Below are 17,719 nucleotides of genomic sequence, written 5' to 3' on the forward strand. Positions count from 1 at the left end.
CAAGGAAGGTGTTCACGCAAAAAAATGACGCTAACTCCATGAATTTTGGCGCTAGACGCGTCTAACGCCAAAGTATAAATATGGAGTGAGTTTTGCGTCGAATTTGCGTCGAAAAAAACGACGCAAACTCAGCACAAACAGAGTATAAATATGCCCCTAAGTGATTTAAAGTGGAGCAGTGTGACTGTCCCTCTGATCCTATGTCAAGACAGGGCTGCTTGCCTAAGAATTGGAATGCTAGAGAGGGATGCTGTCTCAGCAAAGCCAGAGCTGGGCAAAAAGGTTGTCCATATGGCTTCAAGAGAGAACAGGGATGCTATTTCTCCTGGGTTGGAGCAGGACAGGGCAGCTGCACTAAAAGCTCCACATAAGGACAGGGCTGTCGTCCTATGTGTTTAGAGGTGGTGCAGGTCTGCTGTACTAAAGTTTCTCTGGGAGGACTGGAGGGTTGCTTCAAATTAACTAAAACAGTGCAGTGTTGTTTATCCGTTTTAGTGCTGTCACAGAGAGGGACTATTACCTCTGGGATTTTAGCTTTGGCAGCTGTGGGCTCCCTTGGTACAGGTTCCACCCCAGGAGAGGTCTCTCCCACCACAGGAATGGTATCCTTGGTGGCAGGGTGGGGAAGGGATACTTTGAGACCCTTCTTAACTGTTGGGGGAGGAGGATCCTGAGGATTCAGGGCTCCTTCTCTTCTTTGCTTTTTCATTTCACTTGAAATAAGAGGAAGCAATTCCTCGGGGATACCCAGCATGGATGCATGGGTCCTAAACTATACATCAGCCCAACCTGAGGCCTCTAGGTCATTACCTATAAGAGAGTCTACAGGTAAGCTAGGTGATACCACTACCTGCTTTGGGCAAGTAACTCCACCCCAACTAAGTTGCATTACAGCTAAGGGGAGAGACTGAGTGGAGTTATTGACATCCGTAACCTGGTACTTCTGTCCAAGGAGGTGTTGTGCAGGTGAGACCAGGTTTTCAGGCACTAAAGTGAAACTGGCACCTGTGTCCCTGAAGGCCTGGGCCTCAACACCATTTATCACAATTGACTGGTTGTACTTGTCCATGTTAAGGGGACAGGCAGGCAAGGTGGCAAGGTCGATGCCACCAGGTGTGACAGAAACTGTCTTAGTGGTTTCTATACCTCCCCAGTTTTTATAACGGACCCAAAAGTGAACCCAACTACACCTTTTGTTTGACTATTGCCAGTAGTCCCACCACTATTTCTACTGCTGCTAGGAGCACTAGAGTTTGAAGACGATGTATTAGTGGTGGTAGGCTCAAGGTCTTTACCTGGGCAGGACTTACCCCCTGGCCTATGGCCTTTACCTCTGCACACATAGCACCAGGGCTTTTTATTGTGTGTAGAGTGGGAAGAATAGGAAGATGACTTATCCCCACCCCCAGAGGAGTGTTATGGACCTGAAGAAGGATCTTTATGCTTATTTTTATCCCCATGCTTATCTTGAGATTTGTCACCATCTTTCTTCTTTTCCTTGTCACCACATGTATGAGCTTTTCTGCTCACCCTTGTTCTGACCCATTTGTCTGCCTTCTTACCAAATTCTTGGGGAGAGGTCTGATCTGAGTCCACTGGGTACTGGTGTAACAAATCAGACACACAACTATTCAGTATATGCTTTCTCAAAATCAGATTATACAGACCCTGGTAATCAGACACTTCACTGTCATGGAACCAACCTTCTAAAGCTTTGATAGATCAGTCTACAAAGTGTACTCAATCTTGTGAAGATTCCTTCTTGGTTTCCCTGAACTCGATTCTGTATTGCTCTGTAGTGAGCCCAAAACCATCAATGAGTGCATTTTTGAAAATGGTGTAATTGTCTGAGCCCTTCTCCACTGGTGCCTGGCAGCTTTGGGAGGGAGGGGGATGGGCGGGAAGCACACACACACACACATTCTTTCACACACAGACACGCACGCACACACGCACATCCATTAACAACACTCATAACATTCAAACATGCACGCACGCACCAAACATTCATTTTAAAAGTTCACACACACTCATTCTTTCACACACACATGCACGCACATCCATTAACAACACTCATACCATTCAAACATGCACGCACACACCAAACATTCATTTTAAAACATCACACACACACTTACCTTCAGCCTCGAGGTCCCAGAAGGGCTGGGACTGCTGCCTTTCCTCAATGGCTGACCCAAGGTCAGTCAATGAGGCAAGGCAGCAGTTCCAGCTTCGTCACAGAGTGGGATGGGGTCAGTGAGACTGATGACCCCACTCTGTGGCGAAGTGTTACTGATTGACACTCCCCCTGGGTGCTTCAGGGCTTAAACCTGAAGCGCCCAAGGCGAGTGTCAATGGGTGACGCTGTCCTCGTCACCCAGGGGAGGGCCCCGAGGCACCTTTGCTAAGCCGAGGAGGTCACGTCCATAGGAGCTGTGACCTCCTCAGCCCAGCAAAGTTCAGCTCAAGCAGCCAGGAGTCTGCACAAATTGCGCTTGTCACACTCCTGGCTGTCTGTGCTGAAAATAAAGAGTGTCTGTTAGGCTGACCTTTGTTCAGCCTGACAGACTCTTCATGAGGGGCAAAAGGTGGAGGGTGTGGCCCCTCCGCCCTAAAGGACGGGCCAGCCTGTCCTCCTCCCTAACAGTGAGGAGTCTGTACCTCCCTTTGTCAGAGAAGGACAACAAAGGATAGCAACCCACTGGTTTTGAGGGACCTTTTGAACCTTAGAGGCCCTCTCAAGTGCAGCAAATGACTTTTGGATATCATCCCCCACCTTGAATGGGGGAACAATCTTATGTAAATGTCTGGAGTTTATGTTGCCCTCCCTGACCTCATAACTTCTGAAACTGTCAATGCTGCCGCCATGGGGAACTAACCCCAAACTCTGTCTTTCCTTTTCTATAGCTAAGGCTTCCCTATCTAGGGCCAGCTGTTGCTGTTTCAGCCTCAGTCTAGCCTCTTCCAATCTGAGCTTTCTGAGCTCCCTATCTAGGGAGTTATCCTCAGGATTGGATGTGTGAGACCCTTCAGAGACTGAGGTAATATGGGAATGAGCAAAAGTGGATCTCTCCCTAAGTTGTGTAACCCTAGTGACCTGGCCTCTAGGTGTGAAGGAAGCTCTACTTGTGTGTGACCCCCTCCCACTACCAGCTACACTAGAAGGTTTGTTAGTGGAAAGATTGTGGGAAGGACACTCCCCTGCATCTTCAGGACCTTCTCCTGATTCTACCTGGTCAGAATCCTCCTCTGCCTCCCCTACCTGGTGACCAGACTGTTCTTGGTCATCCTGGAGAAGGAGATTTAAAAGGAAATATTTGTTAGGGTTCTTCCCAATCCCTAGGCTTCTCTCCAAGCAAAGGCCTCTCAAACCTTTAAAGTGTAGGTTCTAAGTAATTTTAACAACCCTAGGGGTGGCCTCAGAGGAAGACATAGTGATAGAAAAGTTAAAGTAATGTGAAAGGGAAGAAAATACCTACTTTATCTAACTTTAAGACTTTTAGAATGGAAGTGCAATTACTAGGTATACTTTTGTATAGTCCAAAGAACAGAGTACACTTTCCTGTGGAAAGCACTAGTGACAGAGTGATAAGGCTATTGCAAGTACTTATCCCACCGCTGCACCGCCAATGTAGGAGGTTAGCCTGGTTTGTAGTGGGTACGAAAGGTACTCATACCTTATACCAGGTCCGGTTATCCCTTATTAGTGAAATGTAGTCAGTATATAAATGCCAGGCTGTCTAGAGGTAATTTTAGGCAGAGCAGCCAAGGCTGAACTAGGAGACATGGAAAGCTCTTGCAATACCACTGTAGTCACACAGTACTTAGGCACATGAAAGACAATACTCAGTGTTACAAAAATAAAGGTACTTTATTTTATCCACACAATGCCACAAATACTTTGTAGGCTATACTCCCTTAGGAGGTAAGTAAATCACACAATATATATACACTAGTAACCAGAAACAGATAGGTTCACAGTAGGAAAACAGTGCAAATAGTGAAAATCACCATAGGTTGCAATGGGCCTGGGGGAACACAAACCATACACTAAAGTAGTGGAATGCGAAAGTCGGTTTCCCACCTAGGCAAGTGTAGTGTGTAGGGGGCGCGGGGAGTGTATGAAAGCACCAAAGTTAAGTAAAGTACCCCACCCCAGAGCCCAGGAAAGCAGGAGTAAAACATAGCAAGTTTCCTAAAACACACTTGAAGTCGTGATAGAAGATAATGCAATAACCATAAGAGACTGCAAGACACCAATGATAGATTCCTGGACCTGAAGACCTGTGGAAGAAGGAGACCAAGTCCAAGAAGCACAGAAGAGTCCAGGGAGAACAGGAGCCCATGCTAACCCGGATGAAGGTGCAAAAGTGGAACCACTGGTGAGAAGACAAAATCAGTATTGCACTAAAGACGATAGATGCAGGTTCCTGGTTGGTGCAGATGGTGTCCTCCGCTGGATGGATGAACGCAGTCTGGTTTGCGTCGCTGGATTCCCCCAACAAGCCTTGGCACACGCAAAGCTTGGGGTTAGCGGAAAATGGGTCTGCCCGGGACCAAGGGGGATCTGTTGGCCTCTACCCAGGAGGGGAGAGACAGAGGGGGCTCTCAGCTACTCAGAGAGCCCTCAGAAAATCAGACAGCATGCACAGGAGTCCCACAATACAGGGACAAAGAAGGTGCAAATGGAGGCCCACGCAGCAAGACACAAAGGAGAACCACTCAGGAAGCTGTGCATCGCAGGATTGAGTGCTGCGGGCCTAAGCTGAGCTGTGCATGAAGAGCTTCTTGGAAGGTCGCACAAAATCCTTAGCAACTGTAAGTCACTTGGTGCAAAGGGGGACTGTCCTGCATAGGGAGGCAACCTCTTAACTACACCAGAGTTGGACAGCTGGACGGGGGGATGGCCCAAGTTACTTTAGTCCAACACCCGTGTTTCTGGATCCACACCTGTCATCTGGAGGGGTGGTCCAACCCACCAGTCATCGCTACAGAGAGGTGCCTGCAGAAGCAGGGAACTTACTCTGTCACTCCACAGGAGAGTCCTGCAGTTCTTCTGGTGTAAGCTGAAGACAGGTAGTCCTCAGAGGATGTTGCAGTTGCTGACAGGAGCTGAATTTACAAGGTTGCAGAAGTCGTCTTTGCTTCTTTGTTGCTGTTTTGCAGAGTTCCTGGAGCAGTCAGCGATTGACCCGTTGGTTGAAGATGAAGTAAAGGATGCAGAGGATTCCTGCTGAAGTCTTGCAATCCAAATCTGAAGAAACACCCAGAGGAGAGACCCTAAATAGCCCTGAGAGGGGGATTGGTCACCTAACCAGGTAAGCACCTATCAGGAGGGGTCTCTGACGTCACCTGCTAGCACTGGCCACTCAGATGCTCCTAGGGTTTCCTGACCATCCTTAAAACAAGATGGCAGAACTCAGGGACACTCTAGAGGAGCTCTGGGCACCACCCCTGGGGTGGTGATGGACAGGGGAGTGGCCACTCCCCTTTCCTTTGTCCAGTTTCACGCCAGAGCAGGGACTGAGGGTCCCTGAACTGGTGTAGACTGAATTATGTAAGGAGGGCACCATCTGTGCCCTTCAAAGAATTTCCAGAGGCTCTGGGATGATACCTCTCCCATGCCTATAACACCTATTTCCAAAGGGAGAGGGTGTAACACCCCTCTCCTAAAGGAAATGCATTGTTCTGCCTTCCTGGGATTGAGCTGCTCAAGCCCCAGGAGGGCAGAAACATGTCTGTGAGGTGGCAGCAGCTGGGACTGTAGTGAAAACCTCAGAAGGCTGGTATAGCAGTACGGGGGGGCCATTGTAGAGCAGCCAGAGTGCATGGGATTGTGCAAACCAATACTGGAATCAGTATTGGGGTACAATTCCCAGTTGTTGGACACCTTACTTGGCCATATTCGGAGTAACGATTGTGAAGTTACATATATGTATTGACCTATATGTAGTGCACACTTATAATGGCATCCCCGCACTCACAAAGTCTGGGAAAATGTGCCTGGACAATGTGGGGGCACCTCTGTTAGTGCAGGGGTGCCCTCGCACACAGGTACTATGCACCTAGCCTTCAGGGCCTGAATGTTAGACATACAGATGACTTATAAGTGACCTGGTGCAGTGAAAATGGCTGTGAAATAGTGCTTATACTGTTTCACTCAGGCTGCAATGGCAGACCTGAAGATGTATTTGTATGAGCTCCTTATGGGTGGCACAAGAGTGCTGCAGCCCATAAGGATCTTCTGGAACCCCAATGCCCTGGGTACCTACTTACCATATAATAGGGACTTATGAGGGGGGTTCAGTATACCAATTTGGAGAGGAATACTGGGTTACCAGTATGTAAGTACAAATTTGGAATCAGAGAGAGCATAAGCACTGGAGTTCTGGTTAGCAGGACTCCAGTGACACATTTAAGCATACTGACAAAAACAGTGAAACAGACTGGTAAGAAGGCCAAAACTGATGAGCACTGGGGTCCTCACTAGCAGGATCCCAGTGACACAGTAAAAACACACTGACAAACAGGCCAACATGGGGGTAACCTTGTTAGAAAGAGGCTACCTTCTCACAGGAAACAGTTTGAGGATGTTTGGAAAGGACTGACTCTCTCTGGGTAATGGAGTGGATCCTCGCTGTGTCAAAAGTGAGCTCCCCTAAAGTTAAAAAGTCTCTCCAAAATTAGAAAAGACCATGGAGCCTTGATAGGTCCTCAGAGTGGCCTCACCCACCTAAAATGGATCAATATCCAATAAAAATTGTAGACACTCATCAGGTTTGCAACTATTCCTGATTTTCCTATGGAAGGTGCTAAGTCATCTCGATTAATTTATACAGTTCCGTTGGGAAATAGCAATTTATATGACAATTGAGACTTTGAGGTTCTTCCCAAGGTACACTTGATGATTCTAATAGTTCTGATGAGAATTCAATAATAGTTGTCGCCCATCCGTTAGCTGGAACAAATATTGCTACATTCAAGTATAATTAAGTTACAATCTCTGTCCTCAATACAATAAGACATTCTCTAACACATGAGCAACCTAAGATATAATTCAGGTCAAAGGAAACATAATGAATTGGCATTTCTCACTATTACAGAGAAAATTAATCTTCAGGCCTAGTCTGCCTTACAAAGCCTAACTACATAATTCTAATTACGAAACACTTATGCCAATGTGTACCATGTAATGAATACATATATGAAAATAAAATCATTTTATTGTGATCATTATTAATGTGTAACATTAGAAAACATGCATTTATTTCTCTTCACACGCATATAACTCCATGTTGATGAATTCATATAAATCATCATACTACTCATAATATACTTTCCATGTCTACTATATTTCTAAACTAATATGTTTAATTAGAATTCATGTTAGTAGTTCATTAAATATATTTGCACAACATCTGTCATGGTAATACACGATGCTCATACATATGGAGGGCACAAGGGGCCAGAAGTAAGTAGGTAAAATTTTGCGAATCGGAAATAGCTACTCCATGCGAATCGCTATTTCCGACTCGCAAAACCAAATGCAAGAAAGACTTGCAATACCAAATTGCGAATCGCAGAGGTGTCGCACCGCATTTTGCGACCTCCGTTTTTAGCGATGTCGCAATTTGCGACCTCGCTAAAAGCGAGCTCGCAATTTGCGCGAAGGGTGTGGTCCGATGTCGCAAATTGCGACTGCCTCGGAAATTGCCTGCAGGTGCAACATAACAGTTGGGAAACCCACTTCCTGGCTCTTGGTGATGACATCAGAACCAGGAAGTCACCAAATAGAACTGGGAGGAGGGAGGACCACACCCATCCCAAACTGCTGAGCCACACCCAGGGGAGAGGAGCTGAAGCAACCATGGAGGAGACAGGCAGTGCTGGCAGGAGGAGAAAACTGAAATTCTCAGACAAGGAGTTGGAGGTCCTTACAGAAGAGTGCTGCCTGCACCATGACAAACTCTTCTGCAAGGCAGCAACAAGTGTCCCTGACACTCAGAAGAAAAGAATATGGCAACAAATACAAGAAAAAATCAATGCCATTGGGGTAAGCCACCGCACCCTAGAGGAAATCCGCAAAAAAGCTGGTATGACCTGCGCTCCAGGACCAAGGAGAGGGTTGCTGAGCGCATGAGGGAGATGAGGGGCACCGGAGGAGGCCCATCCACCGTACCACCACTCACAGCCCTGGAAACCATGGTGGAGACGACACTGGAGCCAGAGGCTGTACTGGGCATGGGAGAAGTGGACATTTCAGCGCCTGGGACATCAAAAAGTGAGTACCATGAGATATGCTTTGACACCCACAAATGCAATATACACACCATCCCAGTACACAGCAGCAGGCACCACCAGACTAGTTCCATTCCAGTCTAGCAACCTCTAGAATAGTGCATTATGGGCACCGTAGTACAGTGGTTCAAATATAGGCAAATGTTTACTGTGTGGCATAAAACAGATGTGCAAGACTGACAGTGTATCCCCTATGTCCCACAGGTCTCCCACAAGGCACCCCCAGCAGCAAACACATGCAGGGAGAGGTACATGGGCCAGACCCACAGCAGGAGGCTGCCAGTGACACAGCAGGGCCCAGCAGAATACCACCAGAGTCCATGGAAGATCCAACGCAGGACATGGAGGCAGCAGGGGTTGCACCAGGGCCCAGCCCCACAGAGAGGCGCACAGAGCCAGCAGCTGGAGCAGTGCACAGACGCCAGCGCAGAGTGCAGTCTGTGCCCCGGAATGATGTCGCAGATGTAGAGTTTGGGGGACTAGAGGCATCACTGGTTCAGGGTCAGCGCCTGCAAAACAGACACTTGTGGTCAATAAATAGGAATCTCAATAGACTGCAGACCACTATGACCCATGGGATGGCAAATGTGGACAGTCAGTTCCAACACATGAACCAACATCTGGGGAACTTGACACAGGCCATTGAACATTTGGTCACTGAACTTGTGGCAGACAGGGCACAGACAAGGCGCAGGGGCCGCAACTCTGCCGCCAGGTTTGACAGACTGGCAGCATCCATTGGGCACCTTGCTACCAACACCACATGCCTGTCAGGGCATACTGTCAGCCTGCAGGTTGAACTATTTCATTTTGCAGGGGATGTGGCACGGGGACTTGGCCGCATCAGCCATGCGGTAGACCTAATGGAGACCAGGCAGGCTGCAAGGGGCACAGGGGATACCCCGCAGGACAGCAAGGAGGGCTCGACCATTAGCAATGTGTCTGCCAATGATTTTGGTGTGCTGCGGAGTAGCAGTGCACGGCAGGGGCCAGGGGACCCACCAGGAATGAGCCATGGTGGCCGCAGTAGGAGGAGGGTGTGAGCCACAAAAATGTACTCTTAATAAGGCACATGAAATTAATGTGTCTTATATGACTTTTGACAATTCAAGACTGTGGCATACAGCACTATTCTATTTTTTTCATAGTTTAGAAATAAAAAGGTTTTGTTTGTGTGACTACACAACGTGGCTATGTGTGTCTGACATTAGTGAGTGTGGTCTTGGTTGCCACGTACCTGCCAAAGTATTGGGTTGCAATGTGGTTCCGTCTCTGCCCTCATTTGCGATGCTTCTATCCCCAGGCTGTTGATGTGGTAGCTCTTGCTCCTCATCCTCCATGTCTGTGTCTTCGGGGGTGAGATGTAGCCCACGTCTGGTGGCAATGTTGTGTAGGATGGCACAGGCAGCAACTATCTTGCATGCTGTTTCTAGGGCATACTGGAGTGCACCTCCACTTTTGTGGAGGAATCAGAATCTTGCCTTTAACAAGCCAAAGGTCCTCTCCACTACAGTTCTGGTCTGCCGATGTGCACTTCTATATCGCCTCTCGTTCTGATTGCCAGGTGTTATGTACGGGGTGAGTATCCATGGTCTCAGGACATATGCACTGTCACCTGTTTGACATAAAAGGCAAATTTAGCAGGGCATCTCAGGGTTACACAGTGACCTGTATGTATGGCTTCAGTCAGCAATACCTAATAGATATCCGTCTCCAAACTCCACATGTTCTAGGCGTTGGTGTATCCCACTGTGCCTGAATATGTATGAGTCATGTGTACTCCCTGGATATTTAGCTACAATGTCAGTAATGACATTATGGGCATCACATACCACCTGGATGTTTAGTGAGTGGGTACATTTCCTATTGCGGAACACATATTCCATATTTGCAGGAGAGCAAATTAGTATATGTGTCCCGTCCACACACCCTATTACATGGGGGAAGTTGGCATGGGGGAAGTTGGCAATTCTGTAGAAGTCCAACTTCGTACTGTTAATTTCTGCCTCATTCCTGGGTAGGTATATATATCTGGACATGTGTGTGAGTATGGCATCTGAAACATCTGAAGAATCGTGAGAGTGCACTTTGGGATACCCCACCTGCCACAGCAATCACCCCCTGATAGCTACCTGAGGCCAAGAGGTGCAGTGAGCATAGCACTTGCACATGTGTAGGGACGGCGCTGCCGGGCATTGTCTGTTGTTCAAGCTGAAGATTCAGTAGTTCAATTAATTCAAAGATTACAGCACTGCTCAGTCTATATTTGTCATATATCTCCTCCTCAGTTTGTTGAAATAGTGTCTGTCTGGTTCGGTATATCCTCTCCTGTCTCTGCCTCCTCCCCCTCTGCTGGGCGGCCTGGACTCTCCTCCTCCATGCTATCACGTACAGTTCAGCCATTTTGAGTCACCCAGATGCCTTCTGGGTCTCCTTTTATACTTTGGTTCTCGTTACCACCTGCTCTGAATCAGTGGTAATCTGGATTTGCAAAAAGGGCTTTTTGCGACTAGTCGCAATTTGCGACTGGCTTTTGCATATGGTTTGCGACTCGCAATTTGCGACTTCCTATTTGCGGGTCGCAAAATCAGGTTGCAATTTTTGCGAGTCGGTGCTGTATTGCATCGCTATTTGCATTTCGGAAATGGGATTTTTGCGTCCCATTTCGAATTTTGCGAAGTCGCAAATAGCGATTCGGGCCATTTGCGACTCGCAAAACTTTGCTGCATCTGGCCCAAGGTCCTCTATATTCCAAACATGCACATTTTTACATTTCATGTTAATGTTCTCTGTTAGGCTTTAAATGAAGATTTTTAAAATGCCATGTGCTAACTTCTATGCCACTAATGTATTAGTGAAATGTAATCTCTATCAATCCCTCCTCTGATGGCAATCTATGTCATCAAACTCTCATGTACAATGAGACAGCTCAAAGCCTTGTTGTATGATCACGCATAGGTCTAGGTCTATTTTCTCATATTCTTCATTTGAATTTCTTCTCTTCTCTGTTTATTCTTTGTTCTTTGTACCTTCCAGAAATTATATGCTTTGTTAAATCCAAGAGCACAAATTATGCACACAGTCACAACCGGTAGAGGTTTGAGGATCATTCTCACAAATCCATTCCCTAAATCTCCAACCCACGATCCTACTCTTGAGAATCCTTCACCCATTGACTTCCAAATATTTCTCGGTTTCAGGTCATTTAAGTAATTTCTCAGACTTGGCAGATTAGAAATGTATATTCTCATCTTCTTACTATTGTCAGGTATGTAGGTGCAACAATGTTGCACCTTTAAAACTCAACAAACTCTGCCTTCCTTTGCTAAAAGGATGTCTAACGCAAGGCGATTCTGCAAAACCAGTCATCTTCCGCAACCATTTCAGTGTCTATTAGGAGCATTGCACCTGAAAATCAGTCCACATCTTATCTACAATGATTAATAACTTCCTTATCTTAATATCATTCAAGATCACACCCACTGATGGAATAAAGGCTCCAAATATATCTCCGGTAATCTCTGAACCACTTGCTCCTCTCTAGGTTCTTGCCTCATCCATACTAAGTTGTCAAAACTGTATACTTGCTAGATTTTCAGAAAAAAACATCCCTAAATAACATGTGCCATACCAACCTTTCGGTAACCTGTAATAATCATTTTTCCCACAAATATAATATACACCAAGCACAGCGGGGTCTTGCCCATTCAACATGAAATCCCACACACTCTTAATCAAAAACACATGTCTGCATTCACTAGTCCCTACAAATTTATCGTCAGTTTTTGACTATGGCCTATATATACAAAGCTTCCCTACATGTTGCCAATCTAAAGCAAAGTGCCCTTGTGTATCAGGCGTATTGTGAGTGGAATCCCTTTTGTAATCATGTGAAACTATGCCCTTATCTATCTTTTCTTTTATTGCTTTTCTTCTGTCATCAACTAGATTAATCAACTCATTCTCTGGTTGTGTGGGAATACATGTTAAGTTGTTCCAGTTTGCATATGTTGTGCCAAAAGTTAGTGTAGGTTCAAAGAATCCTCCAACTATATCTATGTTCTTAGTCTTTGCAATGGTGCTCAAATGGCGATCAATGGGAACAAAAGAGAAAATGAGATAAAAGTTAGAAAAAAAATACTACATGTATTCTTGTTTATACAGGTGTGTTAGCAATGGGCTACAACTGATGCCTTAAATGAATGGTAAACTGTGATAAGTGATCCCCTCCTGCATTGATGATGGAATCTGGGTGTATGCATAACAGTCACGAATGTTCAATGTATCCACATACTCATGCAGCAGACTATAATAGACATTAGAGTATATGTCTCCCTTTGTGTCATCTAAATGAAGCAATCTTTCATCCTCATGAAATTTATCCAGCTTATATAATGTAATTCCCTTCACTGGAGTTGATGTGATTTGCACATTTTCTTTCACTGAAATACTCAAACTTACAACCAATAAAATACTCATGATCACACATACTATTGCTAAACCAATGCATATATATTTACATTTGCTTCATTTACACTGTACTGGGTTCATGGCTTCTGTAGAATCAGAGAGATAAAAAAAGAAAAAAAAGAAAAATTTAAAGCAAGCAAGCAACATCAAAATTCAAGCAGTCTTTTAATAGTCTCCTTGCACTTATTTGGAACGATTCTTGATCTCTAGAAAGTTTATCAAGTTTTGACTCAAAGTTCTCAAAGTTTAAAAAGTTTGTCTTTCACAAATCACAGTTGGATGATCACTGATTATCACTTCCAGTATGTAATGCCTCTTTTGATCAATTGGCAAGTTTATTTCAAAACTCAGTTCAAATGCAATTTCAAGTTCCAAAATGTTTAACTGAATTCTCGTGGTCAAAAAAGAAGGCTGTAAACTAATTCTCCCATTCATTTCCAATAAGATAAATCCATTCAGTTGGCTAGTATATGCGACTAGGCACTCATTTCCTTTTGGTTCTCCTTATGGCACAAATTTTGCTTTCACTTTGATTACATTTTTCAGCTGCCTCTGTTATAGTTTGGAGCTTATAGATGAGGCATCGGTGTGGGACATTGGCCCCCTTTTACAGTGCTCTTTTTAGGTGTACCTGAATTCTCAGGATTTTCCGTGTTGCCAGGAGTCAGATGGATTTGTCTTCACTCACATGTGCCTTTATCTGCAATAGGAACAGTTGCATTTTCACCATCTTGTTCGAGCTCTGCTTCAGCCACTTGTCCACCCTGACAGCTTGGCTGATCTGAACCCCTTCACTTTCTGTATTCACTCCTAAGGGATGAGACTCTGGCCCTCATTATGACATTGGCGGTAAATCCCACTCACCGCCATGCTGACTGCCGCCAACATACTACAGCCACAGACACAACTCTGCCACACCAAAAGTTAGTGATAAACTGGCGATACCAAAACCCACACCGTTACGCCAACAGAACAACGCCCACAACATTATGATCCACGAATCACCACGGCAGACATTCAATGGCAGTAAACCATTGGCGGTACATACAACCGCTCTCAAAATACACACACTCAAACAAAACAACACCACATTGGACAATTCAAACTACACACACCTGACACACATACAGACACCACACCGCACCACTATAAAACACACACCCACACTACCCACAACTTTTTATGTATACAATTAATTGCCAACAGAGAGAGACAGCAAGAGCACCCACACATCAAGAGCCACATACCACCATCACCTCTACACTACCCACGCACTTCACAACACACACACCAACACATTACCCTACACACCCTTACTCACACTACTCGCACAACACCCAGGGCACCACAACGACACCCCAGATTCTCTGAGAAGGAGCGGAGGGTCATGGTGGAGGAAATCAGCTATTTGGATCACAGGTGCAGCAGATATCCATTGCTAGGAAGATGGAGCTATGGCGGAGAATCGTGGACAGGGTCAATGCCGTGGGACAGTACCCCAGAACAAGGGATGACATCAGGAAGAGGTGGAACGACCTACGGGAGAAGGTACGTTCTGTGGTAGCAAGACACCAACTAGCTGTACAGAGGACTGGCGGTGGACCCCCACCTCCTCCCCAACAACTAACAACATGGGAGGAGCAAGTCTTGGCAATCATGCATCCCGAGGGCCTGGCAGGAGTAGGAGAAGGACTGGACTCTGGTAAGTCAACTCTATACTATTTCTATCACCCCCCCACCTGCATGTCATCACATACCCCCACCCTCACTCCCATCACTCCACCACCTCCCACACACCCCACCATCACGTCTCACCCATCCCAATCTGAAGCCCTACATGCACCACCAATGCATGGACACCACTCACAAGCCTGCATGGACACCTATCACTAAAGCATGCACACCAGAGGGAAACAGCTAGCCTACCAAATAACAACTCACACAAGGCAAAGCTGCCAGGGAAATAACAACCATAGAGGGCAACCCACCCATGCAGAATAGGTCACACACAGAAACAATAGCACTGCATTTACATCCCCACAGATATCCCTGCCAATGTCACCGGAGAAGAGGTACCAGCAACATCCGCCCCCCCACAGAAGAGGCCCACAGTGATGACAGCAGCTCTGCTCGCCTGGATTTGGATGACCAACCTGGCCCATCACGGACCTCCGGACAGTCAGTTACCCAGCCACAGTCACATACCACCACAGAGCCTCCCCCTTAGGAAACACCACCACAGCATCCACCCAGAGGGCCCATACCTTTGTGCCCAGGACATGTCAATCAGCAGTGTGTCCACCTCTACAGGGACCCCAGGGCACCCCTCATACCCAAGACAATCAGGGACCTGGGGTCAGTGGCAGTGGGCACACGGTTCAGGGGACAGAGGCATAAGACAACAGGGAAGCTGGGAGGACTGCTGTGCGTCAGGGGGAGGACAGGCCCAGGGAACGACTCCCCAGGAGGCACTCACTGCGATCCTGGGAGCATACCAACATTCCCAGGATACACTGGGCCAGATTATGGACAAGTTGCAGGAGAACATGCAGCAGCAGAAGGGACAGTACCTGGGGATCAGGGAGGACTTGAAGTCCATTACCACCACACTAGTCTCCATTGCAGGGGTGCTGGCAGACATGGCCAACATTATGAGAGAGGCAGTGTCACACCAGCGGGTCCCTGCCACTAGCCAGACAACTGAACAGCCCTCCACCTCCGCTGCCGCTAGTGGACAGGAGGCCCCGCCACAGGACCAACAGGCCACCAGCACCCCTCCCTCTGCAGAAGGAGAACCACCCTACAAACGTCCCCTGTGATCCAGGCAGAAGCCAGAGACTATTGCCAAGACCCCGCCAGGAAATAAGACTCTCCTGAGTGTCACCCTTGTGTCCCACTCTGTCACCCTTTCCACCTTGAACTGCCATTGCTCCCCTTCCTATGTCCCCTTGGACAAGGCACCTGTGGTACAAATAGACTGGACTCTACCTCGGACTTTCCTCCATCATCAACCCAGCCCATTGCACTTGCTCCTCTACTGCTTAGCACATAAATAAACACCCTTTGAAAAAAAAAGTATGGAGTGTGTCAAATGATTTAAGCATGTATTCATTTAACAAGTTTTAAACATTGCAATTCAACTGTACAGTAATGTATACATAGGAAAGATATGTAGTTGGCTGGAGTGAACACACCAGGAGCAATAGTGGGGCACCAACATCAAATAGAGATGCCAAAGGGTACAGTGAGTGGCCATAAAAGTAGGAAGTCACAGCCTGCCAGTGACAATGGCAAACATTGAACTGTCAATGAGATGTGAAGCTATACTGTCTTACCTGTGTATCATTGGAAGTACTGACAGATCACTGCAGTTCTGTTGTCCTCATTCTCTGTCTCCTCATCTTCACTGTCCACAGGGTCCACTGCTGCCACAGGGGCATCTCCAGCCTTCTCCTCCTACAGAAAAGGCACATGGGGGCTCATTCTGAGCCCGGCGGGCGGCGGGAGCCGCCCGCCTGGAGGGAGCCGCCAAATGACCGCACCGCGGTCAAAAGACCGCGGCGGCCATTCAGACATTTCCTCTGGGCCGGCGGGCGCTCTCCAAAAGAGCGCCCGCCGGCCCAGAGGAAATGCCCCTGCAACGAGGACGCCGGCTCAGAATTGAGCCGGCGTAGTTGCAGGGGTGCGACGGGTGCAGTTTGCACCCGTCGCGTATTTCAGTGTCTGCATTGCAGACACTGAAATACACAGTGGGGCCCTCTTACGGGGGCCCCTGCAGTGCCCATGCCATTGGCATGGGCAATGCAGGGGCCCCCAGGGGCCCCGCGGCACCCCCTACCGCCATCCTGTTCCTGGCGGGCGAACCGCCAGGAACAGGATGGCGGTAGGGGGTGTCAGAATCCCCCATGGCGGCGCAGCAAGCTGCGCCGCCATGGGGGATTCCAAGGGCAGCGGAAAACCGGCGGGAGACCGCCGGTTTTCCTTGTCTGACCGCGGCCGAACCGCCGCGGTCAGAATGCCCTGCGGGGCACCGCCGGTCTGTCGGCGGTGCTCCCGCCGACCCTGGCCCCGGCGGTCTGAGACCGCCGGGGTCAGAATGACCCCCATGGTGTCTCAAGGCAAAGTTGTGCAACATACAGCATGCCGTAATAATCTGGCAGACCTTCATGGGTGAGTAGCACAGGGATACACCTGTTAGATGGAAGCACCGATCCAGGCAGAAGCCAGAGACTATTGCCAAGACCCCGCCAGGAAATAAGACTCTCCTGAGTGTCACCCTTGTGTCCCACTCTGTCACCCTTTCCACCTTGAACTGCCATTGCTCCCCTTCCTATGTCCCCTTGGACAAGGCACCTGTGGTACAAATAGACTGGACTCTACCTCGGACTTTCCTCCATCATCAACCCAGCCCATTGCACTTGCTCCTCTACTGCTTAGCACATAAATAAACACCCTTTGAAAAAAAAAGTATGGAGTGTGTCAAATGATTTAAGCATGTATTCATTTAACAAGTTTTAAACATTGCAATTCAACTGTACAGTAATGTATACATAGGAAAGATATGTAGTTGGCTGGAGTGAACACACCAGGAGCAATAGTGGGGCACCAACATCTGCAAATAGAGATGCCAAAGGGTACAGTGAGTGGCCATAAAAGTAGGAAGTCACAGCCTGCCAGTGACAATGGCAAACATTGAACTGTCAATGAGATGTGAAGCTATACTGTCTTACCTGTGTATCATTGGAAGTACTGACAGATCACTGCAGTTCTGTTGTCCTCATTCTCTGTCTCCTCATCTTCACTGTCCACAGGGTCCACTGCTGCCACAGGGGCATCTCCAGCCTTCTCCTCCTACAGAAAAGGCACATGGGGGCTCATTCTGAGCCCGGCGGGCGGCGGGAGCCGCCCGCCTGGAGGGAGCCGCCAAATGACCGCACCGCGGTCAAAAGAC

The sequence above is a fragment of the Pleurodeles waltl genome, chromosome 10 (assembly GCF_031143425.1).
Source record: "Pleurodeles waltl isolate 20211129_DDA chromosome 10, aPleWal1.hap1.20221129, whole genome shotgun sequence".
Lineage (NCBI taxonomy): Eukaryota > Metazoa > Chordata > Amphibia > Caudata > Salamandridae > Pleurodeles > Pleurodeles waltl.